Consider the following 20,331-nt stretch of genomic DNA (forward strand, 5'->3'; position numbering starts at 1 on the left):
CGGCCGTCCGGACACGCCATGGCGTACCATCTTGCCGTCCGGAGGAGGCGGGGGTCCCCGATGGAGGGCACTCTACGCAGGGGTCCTCCCACTATTCATCGGGGACTTGGCCTGGAGGGTGGTGCACGGAGCAGTGCCGTGCAACAAATTTTTAAGCCGGTTCACGGACTCCCAGGCCGCCTGCAATTTCTGCGGTCTGGAGGAGTCTGTGTTCCATGTTTTTATTGAGTGCACGAGGTTGCAGCCCCTGTTCCATTATTTGAAGGGGCTGCTCCTGAAATTCTGGCTGCACTTCAGTCCCACTCTCCTGATCTTTGGGCACCCTGTGCGGAGGGGAGCGGGTAGGTCCGAAGGCCTCCTCGTAGGACTGCTCCTGGGCACGGCCAAGGGTGCCATCAGCCGGTCCAGGCAGCGGGCGGTCGAGGGGGTCGTTCAACCTGACTGCCTGCCTCTCTTCCGCTCTTACATCCGGTCCAGGGTGTCCTTGGAGATGGAGCACGCGGTGTCCACCGGTACGCTCGCGGCCTTCCGCGAGAGGTGGGCACCGGAGGGACTGGAGTGCATCATCACGCCCGGCAACCAAATTTTAATTTGATTTTACGTTTTTAAGTTTAATTTGTTTAAATTGCCGGTGCTTTTAGTGTCCCCCTTCCCTTTTATAGGGGGCACTGGGGAAAATTGTGATTTTAGTGTCCAAAAAAAAACCAAAAAAAGAAAAACACAAAAAAAAACAAAAAAAAGGGGGGGGAAAAAAAAAAGGGCCTTGTAAATGTCTGGAGTGTCACCCAGGTCGGGTGGCACCGTTTAATGCTTTATGTTTTGCAGGTGAACTCCAAAAAGAGTTTCATGCACAAGGAACCAATCGTGGAGCAGTGGAGGCGTGTCCTGCTCAGTTGGAGCTGTGAGCAGTGAGAGGAGCAGCTATCAACTTTTGCTCCTGCCTGGAGAGCCCTGAGACCAGCCCAGGAAAAGAAGGAAGGAAGGGGCTTCACCACCAACTTTCACCCAGAGGGAGAGGAGGAGAAAAGAAAACTTTCAAACATTTTACCACTTCTGCAAAGAGTTGGAGAGAGGGGGAAAAACCAACAACAAACATCCAGTGTGGAAGGAGGGAGACTCTACACTTTCTACAGGTGGGTGTGGGTGCATTTCCCAAAAAGACTTTGTTGAATCGGTGGGGGGAGGAAAGAAGACCACTGAGGGCCGGAACATCGCGGGGGGGGTGTGTGTGTGTGGTAGTGTGCGTGGGGGCCGTGCTTACAACTGGGCCCCCCCCACAATTGGAACCCCCCCCACCCCCCCCCACATTTGCCTAGCCTGGGATAGCTGGAGCTACCAGGCTGAAGATTGTCTTTAATCACCCAATTGAGGATCGTTGAGAGTGTGTGCCTGCTGGCTCTAGCTACCCCAGGTGAAGACGTCTTCTCCCCCCACCTGAAGACCAACCCAAAGACTGTGCTTGTGTGTTTTGCCATCTGGGGAGTGCACCCACCCACAGCTGCGAGGGGAGACCTGCCCTCGCAGCCCCCCACCCCCTTCCCACCCCCCTCTCTCTTTCTCCGTTACCCTCTGTTTCTCCCCTCTCTCTCTGAGAACCCTTTCCTTCCTAATTTTTAAAAACAAAACCCAATTAAGACAACTGAGCAGAGGGAGCAAGGCCTCTCCCCAATTGTCAACGAGGGGAGAGGTGCCTCGTTAAGGGCTCCTCTGCTCAGTTAATATACGAGGCCATTAAAGACCATTAAGGCCTGTGACTTTGGGGTGGGTGTAGCCCTTAAAGGGACCCCGTGATGGCGACCCCATCCACGCCGGTGGCAGGGCCAGCAAGGACGTATGCGCAGGTGGCAACCGCTTCCACGGCCCCTCCTGCGCCACCCGCTGCCCTGCCACCTTTCAGACTCATTACTAAAAAACACGGGGTCGAGAGCTACACTCACCCCACAATGACCATCGAGGAGTGCGTGCGGGCGATGGCTGGGGTAGTCGGCCCCTCGGCCATTGTCGCAGCCTCCAAGATGTCTGGGAAGGCCGTGTTCTTCCTGGGGTCGGAGCGGGCGGTGTCCCTGGCCCTTGAAAAGGGGCTCACGGTGGGCGGGACGTTCCTGCCGGTGGACACTCTCGAGGCCACCGCGCAGAGGGTCATCATTTCAAACGTCCCGCCCTTTGTTCCCGCTGAGCTCCTCCTTCCTCACCTACACCAACTGGGGGAGGTAAGGTCGGGGATCAACCCCATACCGCTCGGCCTCAGGGAGAACAGCCTGCGCCACGTGTTCTCCTTCCGCCGCCAGCTCTTTGTCCGGCTGGCGCGGGAGGACACGACGGAGGGGAATTTTAATGTGGTGCACGAGGGGACTGCCTACCGCGTCTTCTGGACGTCGGACGGCGTGCGGTGCCATGCCTGCAGGGAGGTGGGGCATGTTCGTAAGAACTGCCCCGCCTCCAAGGCCGCCAAACCACCGAAGGCGGCCAAGGCTGGCGCCGCCGCCACCCCTCCCCCTAGTTGCGTCCGCGTGCCGGGAGCCATGGGTGCGCGGGCATCGTCGGAGGCCTTTGTTTTCAGGGCCTCCGGCGGGGGGGAGGGAGAGCGTCCGACCGGAAAGAAGGCGCGGAAGAAGGCAAAACATCTAGAGGCGGGTCCCCTCGGTGCGCCAGATAATTTGACCACCGCGCTCAGCCCAACCCAGTCACCGGCGAGCGCGTGGTGCCCCGAGCCCGTGCCCGTGCCCTTGAATAACACCACAGAGGGGCCCGGGCGCGGGAAAGGAAAGGAAAAGGGGGGGGCGGAGCGGGAGGCCTCGGCAGACATGGGGGTCTCCCTGACTCCGCGCACCCCCAGGAACAAAAGGAGGCGCGGCTCCGATGAGGCGGAGGGGGAACAACATCCCTCCGTGGAGGAGTTGGTGCCCGCCGCGTGTCCCGCGTCCCCAACCAGCGCCCCCAAGCAGCGCCGTAGGCGGGAGGAGTCTGTCCCCGGGGAGGGTGAAACAGTTGAGGCTGCCCAGCCTCTGCCTCCCGGGGATGGAGTGGAAGATCTGCCTGTCGTGGGGGGCGTGGGGACCGCGGAGGAATGCGTAGCCGCCGGGCCGGGCGTCCCGGGGACTGAGGCGGGCGACGCCGAAAAGGCCGAACCTGAGCCCGCCCAGCCAATACCCAACTTCCCCCGGGAGACGCTCGACCCGGCAGAAACACAATTTACTGGTTTTAATAAAACTGTAGATGCTGGGCCGGGGGGTGGCAGCGGGGAGGGGGAGGAACACCCACCCTCGCCCCTTACTTTGGAGCTGGAGCACTTGGGGAGCCTGGGGATCTCCTATGGCCGGGTCTCTCCTTGTTCTCCGGTTCCTGGGGCGGAGGGGGAACCCCTTCCGCTGTCATTTCCCGACCCAGCACCATTTTTAAAAGAGCCCAGTGGGGACTCCTCTGCCGACGATCCTGGGGGTGGGATCGGGGCAGTGCCAGGGCCGGTTGGAGCGGCCGGTTCATTTGCCGTACCTTGTGCGGTCGATGGGCTGGCTGCTGGCGGCCACCTCCCGGAGGAGGACGGGGACTCGGTGGGGGACGCGGGTGAAGACCTAGAGACCACCGCCAGTGAGGCGGTGGATCTGCTCGCGGCCGCCGCTGAGGCCCTCCTCATTCCTGCAAAGGAACTCCGGGACTTTTTGGCCCAGAGCCGGGGTCGCCGCGACCAAGCCCGACTGGCCCTGGAAAAATGGTCCGAGCCAGAGCTGATCAAGGGGTCCGTCCGCGCCGCCGTTAAAACCTTGGCCGCGGGCGGGCCCTTGACAAAGGCGCAGCACCTTGAGCTGCGCGAGCTCGAGGGACTCCTCGCTGGGCTGCGGAGGGAGCGGAGTTCAACAAAAGACTCCGCTCCCTCCCCCACAATAGGTTAAGGTAGAGGTTGCACTATGCTTTTGCCATGAAGATAACCATAGCCAGCCTCAACATCAACGGCGGCAGAGGGGCACGCCGTAGATTTGACAATTTTTCGCTCCTGCGGGAGGGGAAATATGCGGTGTGCTTCCTGCAAGAAACCCACACCGTTCCGGGAGACGAAGCCACGTGGCTCCTGGAATGGCAAGGAGAGGTCCGCATGAGCCACCTCACCGCCATTTCTAGTGGGGTGGCCATCTTGCTGGGCCCGCATTTTCAGCCGGAGATCTTGGGGGTCGAGGAGCCCGTGCCAGGCCGCTTGCTGCACGTAACGGTTCGCCTGGGGGACGTGCCGCTCCATCTCGTGAACGTGTACGCCCCTCAGCCCGGCCCGCAGCAAACGCGCTTCTTTGAAGAGGTGTCCGCTCTTCTTGGCTCCGTCGACGTCGGCGACTGCATTGTCCTCGGGGGGGATTTTAACTGCACCCTCGAGGCGAGGGACCGCTCCGGTGCCCCGCAGTGCATGACGGCGATGGAGAAGTTGAGGGACCTGGTCGGGTCCTTCGACTTGGTGGACGTCTGGCGAAATCTCCACCCCGACTCCAGCGCCTTTACTTGGGTGAGGCCTGGAGTTGGATGGTCTAGAGTCGACCGCCTTTACGTGTCTCGGGCGTACGTTTCCTGCGTCCCGGCGGCCTCCATGCGGCCGGTGCCGTGTTCGGACCACCACCTGGTGTGGGCGGAGCTCGCTTCGCTCCGCGCGAGGACGGGGTCCGCGTACTGGCACTTTAACAACCGGCTGCTGGAGGACGTGCGGTTCCAGGACTCGTTCCGTCGATTCTGGTCCGACTGGAGAAGGAAGCAGGGGGGCTTCCCCTCCTTGAGGCTATGGTGGGACGTGGGCAAGGCTCACGTCCGCGTCTTCTGTCAAGAGTACGCGAGGGGGTCGACCAAGAGGCGGGCGGCCAGAGTTGGGCGCCTAGAAAAAGAGGTGCTCGACCTGGAAGCCCGTCTCGGTCAAGTCGTCCAGGACCCGGCCCTGCGGACGGAGTACGAAGCGAAGAAGGCCGCGCTGAAGGACCTGCAGCTCGTCGGGTCCCGAGGCGCGTTCGTGAGGTCGCGGATCCGGTTCCTGCGGGATCTGGACCGCGGCTCCCCCTTCTTCTACTCGCTGGAAAAAAGGCAGAGTGTCCGTAAGCAGCTCTTGACGCTGCTGGCCGACGACGGCTCTCTCGTCTCGGATCCGGAGGGCGTCAACAACAGGGTCCGTGAATATTACGGGGCTCTGTTCTCTCCGGATCCGTCCAGCGAGGAAGCGCGTAGAGTTTTGTGGGAGGACCTGCCGAAGGTCGGCCCGGAGGGCGCCGAAAATCTGGAAGCTCCGCTAAGTCTGGCGGAGCTGACCGGTGCCCTCGCCCGGCTCTCGAGGGGAAAATCCCCGGGGCTGGGCGGGCTGACCGTGGAGTTCCACAGGGCGTTCTGGGACGTCCTGGGGAGCGACTACGCGCGGGTCCTGGGGGAAAGTCTGGCGACCGGGGAGATGCCCCTCTCTTGGCGCAGGGCAGTCATCGTCCTGCTGCCTAAGAAGGGCGATCTCCGCCTCCTTAAGAACTGGCGCCCGGTCTCCCTCCTCAGCACGGACTACAAAATCTTCGCCAGGGCGATGTCTGCTCGCCTTGGTGCCGTGCTGGACCACATGATCCACCCCGACCAGTCATACACGGTCCCGGGCCGGACAATCCACGATAACATCCATCTGGTCCGGGACCTCATCCATTGTTCCCAGGAGGCTGGTCTGTCGGTCGCCTTCCTATCCCTCGACCAAGAGAAGGCGTTCGACAGGGTGGATCACGACTATCTGCTCGGAACTCTGCGCGCTTTCGGGTTCGGGACGCATTTCGTCGCCCGGATCCGACTTTTGTACGCCGCCGCGGAGTGTCTGATTAAGGTTAACGGGTCCTTGACGGCGCCCCTTCGCTTTAGGAGAGGGGTGCGCCAGGGATGCCCCTTGTCCGGCCAGTTATACGCCGTTTGCGTGGAGCCTTTCCTGCGCCTCTTGCGGACGAGGTTGACGGGACTGGCTCTGCAAGGGCCGGGCGTGGAGGTCGTCCTCTCGGCTTACGCCGATGACGTGCTCCTCGCGATAGAAGATCCCGCTGACCTGCGGAGGATGCGTGAGTGCCAGGAGATTTACTCGGCCGCGTCCTCCGCCAGGATCAACTGGGAGAAATGTTCCGGACTCCTGGTGGGTCAGTGGCGGGTGGACTCCCTGCCGGAGGAGCTCAGGCCTTTTGCCTGGAGCACGACCCATCTCCTCTATCTGGGAGTCTACCTTAGCCCCGACGAGGGAGCCTGGCCGGCGAACTGGCAGGAGCTGGAGGCCAAGGTCGCCGCTCGCCTAGGGCGCTGGACAGGACTGCTCCGAGTGCTGTCCTACAGGGGTCGAGCGCTAGTCATAAACCAGCTGGTGGCCGCAATGCTGTGGTACCGGCTGGTCACTTTGACCCCTCCCCCTGCGTTTGTCGCCAAGATACAGAAGAAGCTGGTGGACTTCTTCTGGAACAACAGGAAGCACTGGGTCTCTGCCGCGGTCCTGAGTCTCCCGCTTGAGGAGGGCGGTCAGTCGTTGGTGTGCGTCAGCGCCCAGCTCGCGACTTTCCGTCTTCAGACCCTGCAGAGATACCTTTACGTCGAGCCCCCTCCTAGGTGGTGCGCTCTGGCGAGGTATTTCTTCCGCCAGCAGCTCGACCTCAATTATGACACGCAGCTCCTGTTTGTGAACTTGGGGGGTGCCAGGACCGCCCTCCGGGAGCTGCCTGTCTTTTACAGGGAACTCATCAGGGTCTGGAACAAAGTCTCCACCAAGCGCAGCTCTCCGCCGGCTGGAGTGGCGGCCGTCCTGCAGGAACCGCTGCTCGGGAATCCGTACCTCCACGGCCGAGGCTTTATGTGGCGGTCGGAAGAGAGGGCTGTGGCTGGTGAGGTGACCAGGGTCAGGGACCTGCTCGATGGCGGAGGAGCGGGCTGGATGGCGCCAGACACGCTGGCGCGGCGCCTAAATTCTGCCAACGTCCGCCACGCGGCCGATGCCATCGAGTCGCTAAAAACAGCTCTGGGCCCTGACTCCGTTAGGTGCATCGAGGAGGCTCAAGCACGTGGGGAGATCCCGTCCGAACTGACCCCCGTCCGGACGGAATTCCTCATCGGCGCCAAACCCCGGAACCTCCCTCGGGGGCCGGCGCCTCACAACTTGAGCCGCCTCGGGGAAATCCCCTCCGTGCCTTTCAGTTCCGCGCGGAGGGGTTTCCTGTACGGGCTGCTCCTGCACACCCTCAACTTTGCCATCCTCGCCGGCCGTCCGGACACGCCATGGCGTACCATCTTGCCGTCCGGAGGAGGCGGGGGTCCCCGATGGAGGGCACTCTACGCAGGGGTCCTCCCACTATTCATCGGGGACTTGGCCTGGAGGGTGGTGCACGGAGCAGTGCCGTGCAATAAATTTTTAAGCCGGTTCCCGGACTCCCAGGCCGCCTGCAATTTCTGCGGTCTGGAGGAGTCCGTGTTCCATGTTTTTATGGAATGCACAAGGTTGCAGCCCCTGTTCCACTATTTGAAGGGGCTGCTCCTGAAATTCTGGCTGCACTTCAGTCCCACTCTCCTGATCTTTGGGCACCCTGTGCGGAGGGGAGCGGGTAGGTCCGAAGGCCTCCTCGTAGGACTGCTCCTGGGCACGGCCAAGGGTGCCATCAGCCGGTCCAGGCAGCGGGCGGTCGAGGGGGTCGTTCAACCTGACTGCCTGCCTCTCTTCCGCTCTTACATCCGGTCCAGGGTGTCCTTGGAGATGGAGCACGCGGTGTCCACCGGTACGCTCGCGGCCTTCCGCGAGAGGTGGGCACCGGAGGGACTGGAGTGCATCATCACGCCCGGCAACCAAATTTTAATTTGATTTTACGTTTTAAAGTTAATTTGTTTTAATTGCCGGTGCTTTTAGTGTCCCCTTCCCTTTTATAGGGGGCACTGGGGAAAAATTGTGATTTTAGTGCCCAAAAAAAAAAAGGAAAAAAAAAAAAAGAAAAACACAACAAAAAAACAAAAAAAAGGGGGGGGAAAAAAAAAAAGGGCCTTGTAAATGTCTGGAGTGTCACCCAGGTCGGGTGGCACCGTTTAATGCTTTATGTTTTGCAGGTGAACTCCAAAAAGAGTTTCATGCACAAGGAACCAATCGTGGAGCAGTGGAGGCGTGTCCTGCTCAGTTGGAGCTGTGAGCAGTGAGAGGAGCAGCTATCAACTTTTGCTCCTGCCTGGAGAGCCCTGAGACCAGCCCAGGAAAAGAAGGAAGGAAGGGGCTTCACCACCAACTTTCACCCAGAGGGAGAGGAGGAGAAAAGAAAACTTTCAAACATTTTACCACTTCTGCAAAGAGTTGGAGAGAGGGGGAAAAACCAACAACAAACATCCAGTGTGGAAGGAGGGAGACTCTACATTTCTACAGGTGGGTGTTGGTGCAGTCCCAAAAAGACTTTGTTGAATCGGTGGGGGGAGGAAAGAAGACCACTGAGGGCCGGAACATCGCGGGGGGTGTGTGTGTGGAAGTGTGTGTGGGGGCCTTGCTTACAACTTGGCCCCACACACAATTGAACCCCCCCCCCCCCCCAATTGCCTAGCCTGGGATAGCTGGAGCTACCAGGCTCAAGAATTTCATCATCTAATTAAACATCGTTGGGAGTGTGTGCCTGGTTGGCTCTAGCTGCCCCAGGTGAAGACATCTTCTCCCCTCACCTGAAGACCACCCCAAAGACTTTGTGTTTTGCCATCTGGGGATTGCACCCACCCACAGCTGCGAGGGGAGACCTGCCCTCGCAGTTCCCCCCCCCTTCCCACCCCCCTCTCTCTTTCTCTGTTACTCTGTTTCTCCCCTCTCTCTCTGAGGCCCCTTTCTCCTAATTTAAAAAAAAAACAATTGAGACAACTGAGCAGAGGGAGCAAAGGCCCCTCCCCAATTGCCAACTAGGGGAGAGGTGCCTCGTTAAGGGCTCCTCTGCTCAGTTAATATACGAGGCCAATAAAGACCATTAAGGCCTGTGACTTTGGGGTGGGTGTAGCCCTTAAAGGGACCCCGTGATGGCGACCCCATCCACGCCGGTGGCAGGGCCAGCGAAGACGTATGCGCAGGTGGCAACCGCTTCCACGGCACCTCCTGCGCCACCCGCTGCCCTGCCACCATTCAGATTAATCACCAAAAAACACGGGGTCAAGAGCTACACTCACCCCACAATGACCATCGAGGAGTGCGTGCGGGCGATGGCTGGGGTAGTCGGCCCCTCGGCCATTGTCGCAGCCTCCAAGATGTCTGGGAAGGCCGTGTTCTTCCTGGGGTCGGAGCGGGCGGTGTCCCTGGCCCTTGAAAAGGGGCTCACGGTGGGCGGGACGTTCCTGCCGGTGGACCCTCTCGAGGCCACCGCGCAGAGGGTCATCGTGTCAAACGTCCCGCCCTTTGCTTCCGCTGAGCTCCTCCTCCCTCACCTACACCAACTGGGGGAGGTAAGGTCGGGGATCAACCCCATACCGCTCGGCCTCAGGGAGAGCAGCCTGCGCCACGTGTTCTCCTTCCGCCGCCAGCTCTTTGTCCGGCTGGCGCGGGAGGACATGACGGAAGGGCACTTTAATGTGGTGCACGAGGGGACTGCCTACCGCGTCTTCTGGACGTCGGACGGCGTGCGGTGCCATGCCTGCAGAGAGGTGGGGCACATTCGCAAGAAATGCCCCGCCTCCAAGGCCGCCAAACCACCGAAGGCGGCCAAGGCTGGCGCCGCCGCCACCCCTCCCCCTAGTTGCGTCCGCGTGCCGGGAGCCATAGGTGCGCGGGCATCGTCGGAGGCCTTTGTTTTCGGGGCCTCCGGCGGGGGGGGAGGGAGAGCGTCCGAACGGAAGGAAGGCGCGGGACAAGGCAAAACATCCAGAGGCGGGTCCCCTCGGTCCGCCAGACAATTTGTTTACCGCGCTCGGCCCAACCCAGTCACCGGCGAGCGCGGGGTGCCCCGAGCCCGTGCCCGAGCCCTTGAACAACACCACAGAGGGGCCCGGTCGCGGGCAAGAAAAGGAAAAGGGGGGGGCGGAGCGGGAGGCCTCGGCAGACATGGAGGTCTCCCTGCCTCCGCGCGCCCCCAGGAACAAAAGGAGGCGCGGCTCCGATGAGGCGGAGGGGGAACAACATCCCTCCACGGAGGAGTCGGTGCCCGCTGCGTGTCCCGCGTCCCCAACCAGCGCCCCCAAGCTGCGCTGTAGGCGAGAGGAGTCTGTCCCCGGGGAGGGTGAGACAGTCGAGGCTGCCCAGCCTCTGCCTCCCGGGGATGGCGTGGAAGATCTGCCTGTCGTGGGGGGCGTGGGGATCGCGGAGGAATGCATTGCCGCCGGGCCGGGCGTCCCGGGGACTGAGGCGGGCGGGGCCGAAAAGGCCGAACCTGAGCCCGCCCAGCCAATACCCAACTTCCCCCGGGAGTCGCTCGACCCGGCAGAAAATGAAACATATGTCTATTATGACACTGTAGATGCTGGGCCGGGGGGTGGCAACGGGGAGGGGGAGGAACACCCACCCTCGCCTCTTGCTGTGGAGCTGGAGCACTTGGAGAGCCAGGGGATTTCCTATGGCCGGGTCTCTCCTTGTTCCCCGGTTCCTGGGGCGGAGGGGGAACCCCTTCCGCTGTCATTTCCCGACCCAGCACCATTTTTAAAAGAGCCCAGTGGGGACTCCTCTGCCGACGATCCTGGGGGTGGGATCGGGGCAGAGCCAGGGCCGGTTGGAGCGGCCGGTTCATTTGCCGTACCTTGTGCGGTCGATGGGCCGGCTGCTGGTGGCCACCTCCCGGAGGAGGACGGGGACTCGGTGGGGGACGCGGGTGAAGACCTAGAGACCACCGCCAGCGAGGCGGTGGATCTGTTCGCGTCCGCCGCCGAGACCATCCTCATTCCTGCAAAGGAACTCCGGGACTTTTTGGCCCAGAGCCGGGGTCACTGTAACCAAGCCCGACTGGCCCTGGAAAAATGGTCCGAGCCAGAGCTGATCAAGGGGTCCGTCCGCGCCGCCGTTAAAACCTTGGCCGCGGGCGGGCCCTTGACAAAGGCGCAACACCTTGAGCTGCGCGAGCTCGAGGGACTCCTCGCTGGGCTGCGGAGGGAGCGGAGTTCAACAAAAGACTCCGCTCCCTCCCCCACAATAGGTTAAGGTAGAGGTTGCACTATGCTTTTGCCATGAAGATAACCATAGCCAGCCTCAACATCAACGGCGGCAGAGGGGCACGCCGTAGATTTGACAATTTTTCGCTCCTGCGGGAGGGGAAATATGCGGTGTGCTTCCTGCAAGAAACCCACACCGTTCCGGGAGACGAAGCCACGTGGCTCCTGGAATGGCAAGGAGAGGTCCGCATGAGCCACCTCACCGCCATTTCTAGTGGGGTGGCCATCTTGCTGGGCCCGCATTTTCAGCCGGAGATCTTGGGGGTCGAGCAGCCCGTGCCAGGCCGCTTGCTGCACGTAACGGTTCGCCTGGGGGACGTACCGCTCCATCTCGTGAACGTGTACGCCCCTCAGCCCGGCCCGCAGCAAACGCGCTTCTTTGAAGAGGTGTCCGCTCTTCTTGGCTCCGTCGACGTCGGCGACTGCATTGTCCTCGGGGGGGATTTTAACTGCACCCTCGAGGCGAGGGACCGCTCCGGTGCCCCGCAGTGCATGACGGCGATGGAGAAGTTGAGGGACCTGGTCGGGTCCTTCGACTTGGTGGACGTCTGGCGAAATCTCCACCCCGACTCCAGCGCCTTTACTTGGGTGAGGCCTGGAGTAGGATGGTCTAGAGTCGACCGCCTTTACGTGTCTCGGGCGTACGTTTCCTGCGTCCCGGCGGCCTCCATGCGGCCGGTGCCGTGTTCGGACCACCACCTGGTGTGGGCGGAGCTCGCTTCGCTCCGCGCGAGGACAGGGTCCGCGTACTGGCACTTTAACAACCGGCTGCTGGAGGACGAGCGGTTCCAGGACTCGTTCCGTCGATTCTGGTCCAGCTGGAGAAGGAAGCAGGGGGGCTTCCCCTCCTTGAGGCTATGATGGGACGTGGGCAAGGCTCACGTCCGCGTCTTCTGTCAAGAGTACGCGAGGGGGTCGACCAAGAGGCGGGCGGCCAGAGTCGGGCGCCTAGAAAAAGAGGTGCTCGACCTGGAAGCCCGTCTCGGTCAAGTCGTCCAGGACCCGGCCCTGCGGACGGTGTACGAAGCGAAGAAGGCCGCGCTGAAGGACCTGCAGCTCGTCGGGTCCCGAGGCGCGTTCGTGAGGTCGCGGATCCGGTTCCTGCGGGATCTGGACCGCAGCTCCCCCTTCTTCTACTCGCTGGAAAAAAGGCAGAGTGTCCGTAAGCAGCTCTTGACGCTGCTGGCCGACGACGGCTCTCTCGTCTCGGATCCGGAGGGCGTCAACAACAGGGCCCGTGAATATTACGGGGCTCTGTTTTCTCCGGATCCATCCAGCGAGGAAGCGCGTAGAGTTTTGTGGGAGGACCTGCCGAAGGTCAGCCCGGAGGGCGCCGAAAATCTGGAAGCTCCGCTAAGCCTGGCGGAGCTGACCGGTGCCCTCGCCCGGCTCTCGAGGGGAAAATCCCCGGGGCTGGGCGGGCTGACCGTGGAGTTCCACAGGGCGTTCTGGGACGTCCTGGGGAGCGACTACGCGCGGGTCCTGGGGGAAAGTCTGGCGACCGGGGAGATGCCCCTCTCTTGGCGCAGGGCAGTCATCGTCCTGCTGCCTAAGAAGGGCGATCTCCGCCTCCTTAAGAACTGGCGCCCGGTCTCCCTCCTCAGCACGGACTACAAAATCTTCGCCAGGGCGATGTCTGCTCGCCTTGGTGCCGTGCTGGACCACATGATCCACCCCGACCAGTCATACACGGTCCCGGGCCGGACAATCCACGATAACATCCATCTGGTCCGGGACCTCATCCATTGTTCCCAGGAGGCTGGTCTGTCGGTCGCCTTCCTATCCCTCGACCAAGAGAAGGCGTTCGACAGGGTGGATCACGACTATCTGCTCAGAACTCTGCGCGCTTTCGGGTTCGGGACGCATTTCGTCACCCGGATCCGACTTTTGTACGCCGCCGCGGAGTGTCTGATTAAGGTTAACGGGTCCTTGACGGCGCCCCTTCGCTTTAGGAGAGGGGTGCGCCAGGGATGCCCCATGTCCGGCCAGTTATACGCCGTTTGCGTGGAGCCTTTCCTGCGCCTCTTGCGGACGAGGTTGACGGGACTGGCTCTGCAAGGGCCGGGCGTGGAGGTCGTCCTCTCGGCTTACGCCGATGACGTGCTCCTCGCGGTAGAGGATCCCGCTGACCTGCGGAGGATGCGTGAGTGCCAGGAGATTTACTCGGCCGCGTCCTCCGCCAGGATCAACTGGGAGAAATGTTCCGGACTCCTGGTGGGTCAGTGGCGGGTGGACTCCCTGCCGGAGGAGCTCAGGCCTTTTGCCTGGAGCACGACCCATCCCCTCTGTCTGGGAGTCTACCTTAGCCCCAACGAGGGAGCCTGGCCGGCGAACTGGCAGGAGCTGGAGGCCAAGGTCGCCGCTCGCCTAGGGCGCTGGACAGGACTGCTCCGAGTGCTGTCCTACAGGGGTCGAGCGCTAGTCATAAACCAGCTGGTGGCCGCAATGCTGTGGTACCGGCTGGTCACTTTGACCCCTCCCCCTGCGTTTGTCGCCAAGATACAGAAGAAGCTGGTGGACTTCTTCTGGAACAACAGGAAGCACTGGGTCTCTGCCGCGGTCTTGAGTCTCCCGCTTGAGGAGGGCGGTCAGTCGTTGGTGTGCGTCAGCGCCCAGCTCGCGACTTTCCGTCTTCAGACCCTGCAGAGATACCTTTACGTCGAGCACCCTCCTAGGTGGTGTGCTCTGGCGAGGTATTTCTTCCGCCAGCAGCGCGACCTCAATTATGACACGCAGCTCCTGTTTGTGAACTTGGGGGGTGCCAGGACCGCCCTCCGGGAGCTGCCTGTCTTTTACAGGGAACTCATCAGGGTCTGGAACAAAGTCTCCACCAAGCGCAGCTCTCCGCCGGCTGGAGTGGCGGCCGTCCTGCAGGAACCGCTGCTCGGGAATCCGTACCTCCACGGCCGAGGTTTTATGTGGCGGTCGGAAGAGAGGGCTGTGGCTGGTGAGGTGACCATCGAGTCGCTAAAAACAGCTCTGGGCCCTGACTTCGTTAGGTGCATCGAGGAGGCTCAAGCACGTGGGGAGATCCCGTCCGAACTGACCCCCGTCCGGACGGAATTCCTCATCGGCGCCAAACCCCGGAACCTCCCTCGGGGGCCGGCGCCTCACAACTTGAGCCGCCTCGGGGAAATCCCCTCCGTGCCTTTCAGTTCCGCGCGGAGGGGTTTCCTGTACGGGCTGCTCCTGCACACCCTCAACTTTGCCATCCTCGCCGGCCGTCCGGACACGCCATGGCGTACCATCTTGCCGTCCGGAGGAGGCGGGGGTCCCCGATGGAGGGCACTCTACACAGGGGTCCTCCCACTATTCATCGGGGACTTGGCCTGGAGGGTGGTGCACGGAGCAGTGCCGTGCAACAAATTTTTAAGCCGGTTCACGGACTCCCAGGCCGCCTGCAATTTCTGCGGTCTGGAAGAGTCCGTGTTCCATGTTTTTATGGAATGCACAAGGTTGCAGCCCCTGTTTTATTATTTGAAGGGGCTGCTCCTGAAATTCTGGCTGCACTTCAGTCCCACTCTCCTGATCTTTGGGCACCCTGTGCGGAGGGGAGCGGGTAGGTCCGAAGGCCTCCTCGTAGGACTGCTCCTGGGCACGGCCAAGGGTGCCATCAGCCGGTCCAGGCAGCGGGCGGTCGAGGGGGTCGTTCAACCTGACTGTCTGCCTCTCTTCCGCTCTTACATCCGGTCCAGGGTGTCCTTGGAGATGGAGCACGCGGTGTCCACCGGTACGCTCGCGGCCTTCCGCGAGAGGTGGGCACCGGAGGGACTGGAGTGCATCATCACGCCCGGCAACCAAATTTTAATTTGATTTTACGTTTTTAAGTTTAATTTGTTTTAATTGCCGGTGCTTTTAGTGTCCCCCTTCCCTTTTATAGGGGGCACTGGGGAAAATTGTGATTTTAGTGCCCAAAAAAAAAAACAAAAAAAGAAAAACACAAAAAAAAAGGGAAAAAAAAGGGCCTTGTAAATGTCTGTGGAGTGTCACCCAGGTCGGGTGGCACCGTTTAATGTTTTATGTTTTTGCAGGTGAACTCCAAAAAGAGTTTCATGCACAAGGAACGCTCGCGGCCTTCCGCGAGAGGTGGGCACCGGAGGGACTGGAGTGCATCATCACGCCCGGCAACCAAATTTTAATTTGATTTTACGTTTTAAAGTTTAATTTGTTTTAATTGCCGGTGTTTTTTAGTGTCCCCTTCCCTTTTATAGGGGGCACTGTGGAAAAATTGTGATTTTAGTGCCCAAAAAAAAACCAAAAAAAAGAAAAACAAAAAAAAAACCAAAAAAAAAACAAAAAAAGGAAAAAAGGGCCTTGTAAATGTCTGGTGTGTCACCCAGGTCGGGTGGCACGGTTTAATGTTTTATGTTTTGCAGATAAACTCCAAAAAGAGTTTCATGCACAAGGACCCCCAGGTCCCTCTGCACCTCAGCATGTTGTAATTTCTCTCCATTCAAATAATATTCCCTATTACTGTTTTTTTTCCCCAAGATGGATGACCTCACACTTTCCGACAATGTATTCCATCTGCCAAACCTTAGCCCATTCGCTTAACCTATCCAAATTACTTTGCAGCCTCTCTGTGTCAACCCACACAACCCGCTTTCCCACTAATCTTTGTGTCATCTGCAAATTTTGTTACACTACACTCTGTCCCCTCTTCCAGGTCATCTATGTATATTGTAAACAGCTGTGGTCCCAGCACCGATCCCTGTGGCACACCACTAACCACCGATTTCTACCCCGAAAATAACCCATTTATCCCGATTCTCCGCTTTCTGTTCGCCAGCCAATTCTCTATCCATGCTAATACATTTCCTCTGACTCCGCGTACCTCTATCTTCTGCAGTAACCTTTTGTGTGGCACCTTATCGAATGCCATTTGGAAATCTAAATACACCACATCCATCGGTACACTTCTATCCACCATGCTCGTTATATCCTCAAAGAATTCCAGTAAATTAGTTAAACATGATTTCCCCTTCATGAATCCATGCTGCGTCTGCTTGATTGCACTATTCCTATCTCGATGTCCCGCTATTTCTTCCTTAATGATAGCTTCAAGCATTTTCCCCACTACAGATGTTAAACTAACCAGCCTATAGTTACCTGCCTTTTGTCTACCCCTTTTTTAAACAGAGGCGTTACATTAGCTGCTTTCCAACCCGCTAGTACCTCCCCAGAGTCCAGAGAATTTTGATAGATTATAACGAATGCATCTGCTATAACTTCCGCCATCTCTTAATACCCTGGGATGCATTTCATCAGGACCAGGGGATTTGTCTACCTTGAGTCCCATTAGCCTGCCCAGCACTAACCCCCGAGTGATAGTGATTGTCTCAAGGTCCTCCCTTCCCACATTCCTGTGACCAGCAATTTTTGGCATGGTTTTTGTGTCTTCCACTGTGAAGACCGAAGCAAAATAATTATTTAAGGTCTCAGCCATTTCCACATTTCCCATTATTAAATCCCCCTTCTCATCTTCTAAGGGACCAACATTTACTTTAGTCACTCTTTTCCGTTTTATATATCTGTAAAAGCTTTTACTATCTGTTTTTATGTTTTGCGCAAGGTTACTTTCGTAATCTATCTTTCCTTTCTTTATTGCTTTTTTAGTCATTCTTTGCTGTTTTTTAAATTTTCCCAATCTTCTAGTTTCCCACTTATCTTGGCCACCTTATACGCTTTGGTCTATGATTTGATACTCTCCTTTATTTCCTTGGTTATCCACGGCTGGTTATCCCTTCTCTTACCACCCTTCTTTTTCATTGGAATATATTTTTGTTGCGCACTATGAAAGAGCTCCTTAAAAGTCCTCCACTGTTCCTCAATTGTGCCACCGTTTAGTCTGTGTTTCCAGTCTACCTTAGCCAACTCTGCCCTCATCCCACTGTAGTCCCCTTTGTTTAGCATAGTACGCTCGTTTCTGACACAACTTCCTCACCCTCAATCTGTATTACAAATTCAACCATACTGTGATCACTCATTCCGAGAGGATCTTTTACTAGGAGATTGTTTATTTTTCCTGTCTCATTACACAGGACCAGATCTAAGATAGCTTGCTCCCTTGTAGGTTCTGTAACATACTGTTCTAAGAAACAATCCCGTATGCATTCTATGAATTCTCCTCCAGGCTACTCCGTGCGATTTGAGTTGACCAATCGATATGTAGGTTAAAATCCCCCATGACTACTGCCGTTCCTTTTTCACATACCTCCACTATTCCCTTGATTATTGCCCACCCCACCGTGAAGTTATTAGTTGGGGGCCTATAAACTACGCCCACCAGTGACTTTTTCCTCTTACTATCTCTAATCTCCACCCACAATGATTCAACATTTTGTTCATTGGAGCCAATATCGTCTCTCACAACTGCCCTGATATCATCCTCCTTTTTGTCTATCTTCCCGAATCGTCAGATACCCCTGTATGTTTAATTCCCAGTCTTGGCCACCCTGCAACCATGTTTCTATAATGGCCACCAAATCATACCCATTTGTAATGTTTTGTGCCGTCAACTTATTTACTTTATTTCGAATGCTGCGTGCGTTTAGGTAGAGTGTTTTAATCCTAGTTTTTAAACCATGATTTCTCGTTTTGACCCCTCCTGCAGCCTCTTTATATTCAGTGGCCCTTTTTGTTTTTTGCCTTGGGTTTCTCTGCCCTCCACTTTTACTGATCTCTTTTCTGTCTTTTGCTTTTGTCTCCTTTTTGTTTCCCTCTGTCTCCCTGCATTGGTTCCCATCCCCCTGCCATATTAGTTTAACTCCTCCCCAACAGCACGAGCAAACACTCCCCCTTGGACATTGGTTCCGGTCATGCCCAGGTGCAGACCGTCTGGTTTGTACTGGTCCCACCTCCCCCAGAACCTGTTCCAATTCCCCAGGAATTTGAATCCCTCCCTGCTGCACCACTGTTCAAGCCATGTATTCATCTGCGCTATCCTGCGATTCCTACTCTGACTAGCACGTGACACTGGTAGCAATCCCGAGATTACTACTTTTGAGGTCCTACTTTTTAATTTAGCTCCTAGTTCCTTAAATTCATCTCGTAGGACCTCATCCTTTTTTTTAACCTATGTCGTTGGTACCAATGTGCACCATGACAACTGGCTGTTCTCCCTCCCTTTTTAGAATGTCATGCACCCGCTCAGAGACATCCTTGACCCTTGCACCAGGGAGGCAACATACCATCCTGGAGTCTCGGTTGCGGCCGCAGAAACGCTTATCTATTCCCCTTACAATTGAATACTCTATCACTATCGCTCTTCCACTGTGCAACAGAGCCAGCCACAGTGCCATGAACTTGCTGCTGCCCTCCCCTGATGAGTCATCCCCCTCAACAGTACTCAAAGCAGTGTATCTGTTTTGCAGGGGGATGACCGCAGGGGACCCCTGCACTACCTTCCTTGCACTGCTCTTCCTGCTGGTCTTTAATTCCCTAGCTGGCTGTGGACCTTCACCTGCGGTAAGACCAACTCGCTACATGTGCTACTCACGTCATTCTCAGCATCGTGGATGCTCCAGAGTGAATCCACCCTCATGCTTAAGATTGGGTGAAATTCACGATCAGACATCGCTTCATTGTTTTGCTGGGTTGGTAAATTTATCGCTGTAATATATTTGCTTCATGGGTTCTTTGCTTAAGAATTCATAGCAACACATTGCTATTAAAAACTAGTTGATTTATTAGCAAAAGGTTTAACAATCACACTACACATTACTGGTTCATCCACCAGGCTCACAACCACATGCCTCATCCTGGATCCCCTGAACCCAACTGGCTGGGGTTTTATTGAGTCTTGTGAACATCACCTGACTGGCTAAGCCACTCCCAACTCAACAGCTCTACAACTATTTTGTTGTAAACATTAATCAAATGCCCCCTAATTAAAGGGGGGGGGCGCGGTGGGGGGTCAGACTACAAAAACTTTTCAAATGCCCCCTTGGTTTTTTTTGAGGGCACCAAAAACACAAATTATACAAGTGCCCCCTGGCATTAAAACCGACAAACTTAGACAAATTAAACTTTGAACGTGTGGTTCAAATTTAAATTTGGTTGCCGGGGGTGATAATGCACTCCAGTCCCTCCGGCGTCCACCTCTCGCGGAAGGCTGCGAGCGTACTGGTGAACACCGCGTGCTCCATCTCCAGGGACACCCTGGCTCAGATGCAACCATGGAAGAGAGGCAGGCAGTCGGGCTGAATGACCCCCTCGACCACCTGCTGCCTGGACTGGCTGATGGCCCCCTTGGCCGTGCCCAGGAGCAGTCCTACGAGAAGGCCTTCCGACCTGCCCGCTCCCCTCCGCACAGGGTGCCCAAAGATCAGGAGTGTGCGACTGAAGTGCAACCAAATATTGGAAGAGGGGCTGCAACCTCGCGCATTCAACATATACATGGAACATGGACTCCTCCAGACCGCAGAAATTACAGGCGGCCTCGGAGCCCGTGAACTGATTTAAAAACTTATTGCACGGGACTGCTCCGTGCAACACCCTCCAAGCCAAGTCTCAACAGCTCTATAAATCTGTGAGCAGACATTACAATCGGCAATGTTTATCCACAGGCAATTATTGCTGGATGGCCTGCCAGATGAATATTTTCACATCACACAGCACAATCACCAAGCTCCACATTGTGTCCAAAATATCAGTAATGGCAACCACACACCAAATGTACCAAGCATTATTATTGCTCAACAGAAAACATCTCTGGTTTCTTTTATAAGAACATAAGAAATAGGAGCAGGAGTAGGCCATACGGTCCCTCGCACCTGTTCCGCCATTTAATACGATCATGGCTGATCCGATCATGGACTCAGGTCCCCTTCCCTGTCCGCTCCCCATAACCCCTTATTCCCTTATCGGTTAAGAAACTGTCTATTTCTGTCTTAAATATTTCCAATGACTGAGCTTCCACAGCTCTCTGAGGCAGCGAATTCCACAGATCCACAACCCTCTGAGAAGAAATTCCTCCTCATCTCAGTTTTAAATAGGCGGCCCCTTATTCTAAGATTATGCCCTCTAGTTCTAGTTTTGCATCTGATATTTTGAAATATTCTTCGTACAAACTTCAAAGAACTATTTTTGAAAACCGAAGGCCAAATGTCCCGAGGCTTCACTCCCAGTGCAGGCCAGCATGTCTGATTCACAGTGCTCCCGGTTTTCCAACCATGAAGTGAGATGGAGTGCGTGGCCGATTATCCGGCCTGCGCTCTAGTGAAGCAA

The 20,331-nt window shown here is 57.2% G+C and overlaps 1 protein-coding gene across 4 annotated transcripts in view; it reads right to left on the reverse strand.

The window, feature by feature from the left end:
• dgkh (diacylglycerol kinase, eta) overlaps positions 1–20,331 on the reverse strand; it is a 651,598-nt gene that overhangs the window by 137,231 nt on the left and 494,036 nt on the right. The gene's annotated exons all lie outside the window — the stretch shown is intronic.

Source organism: Pristiophorus japonicus, chromosome 11 (assembly GCF_044704955.1).
Source record: "Pristiophorus japonicus isolate sPriJap1 chromosome 11, sPriJap1.hap1, whole genome shotgun sequence".
NCBI lineage: Eukaryota > Metazoa > Chordata > Chondrichthyes > Pristiophoridae > Pristiophorus > Pristiophorus japonicus.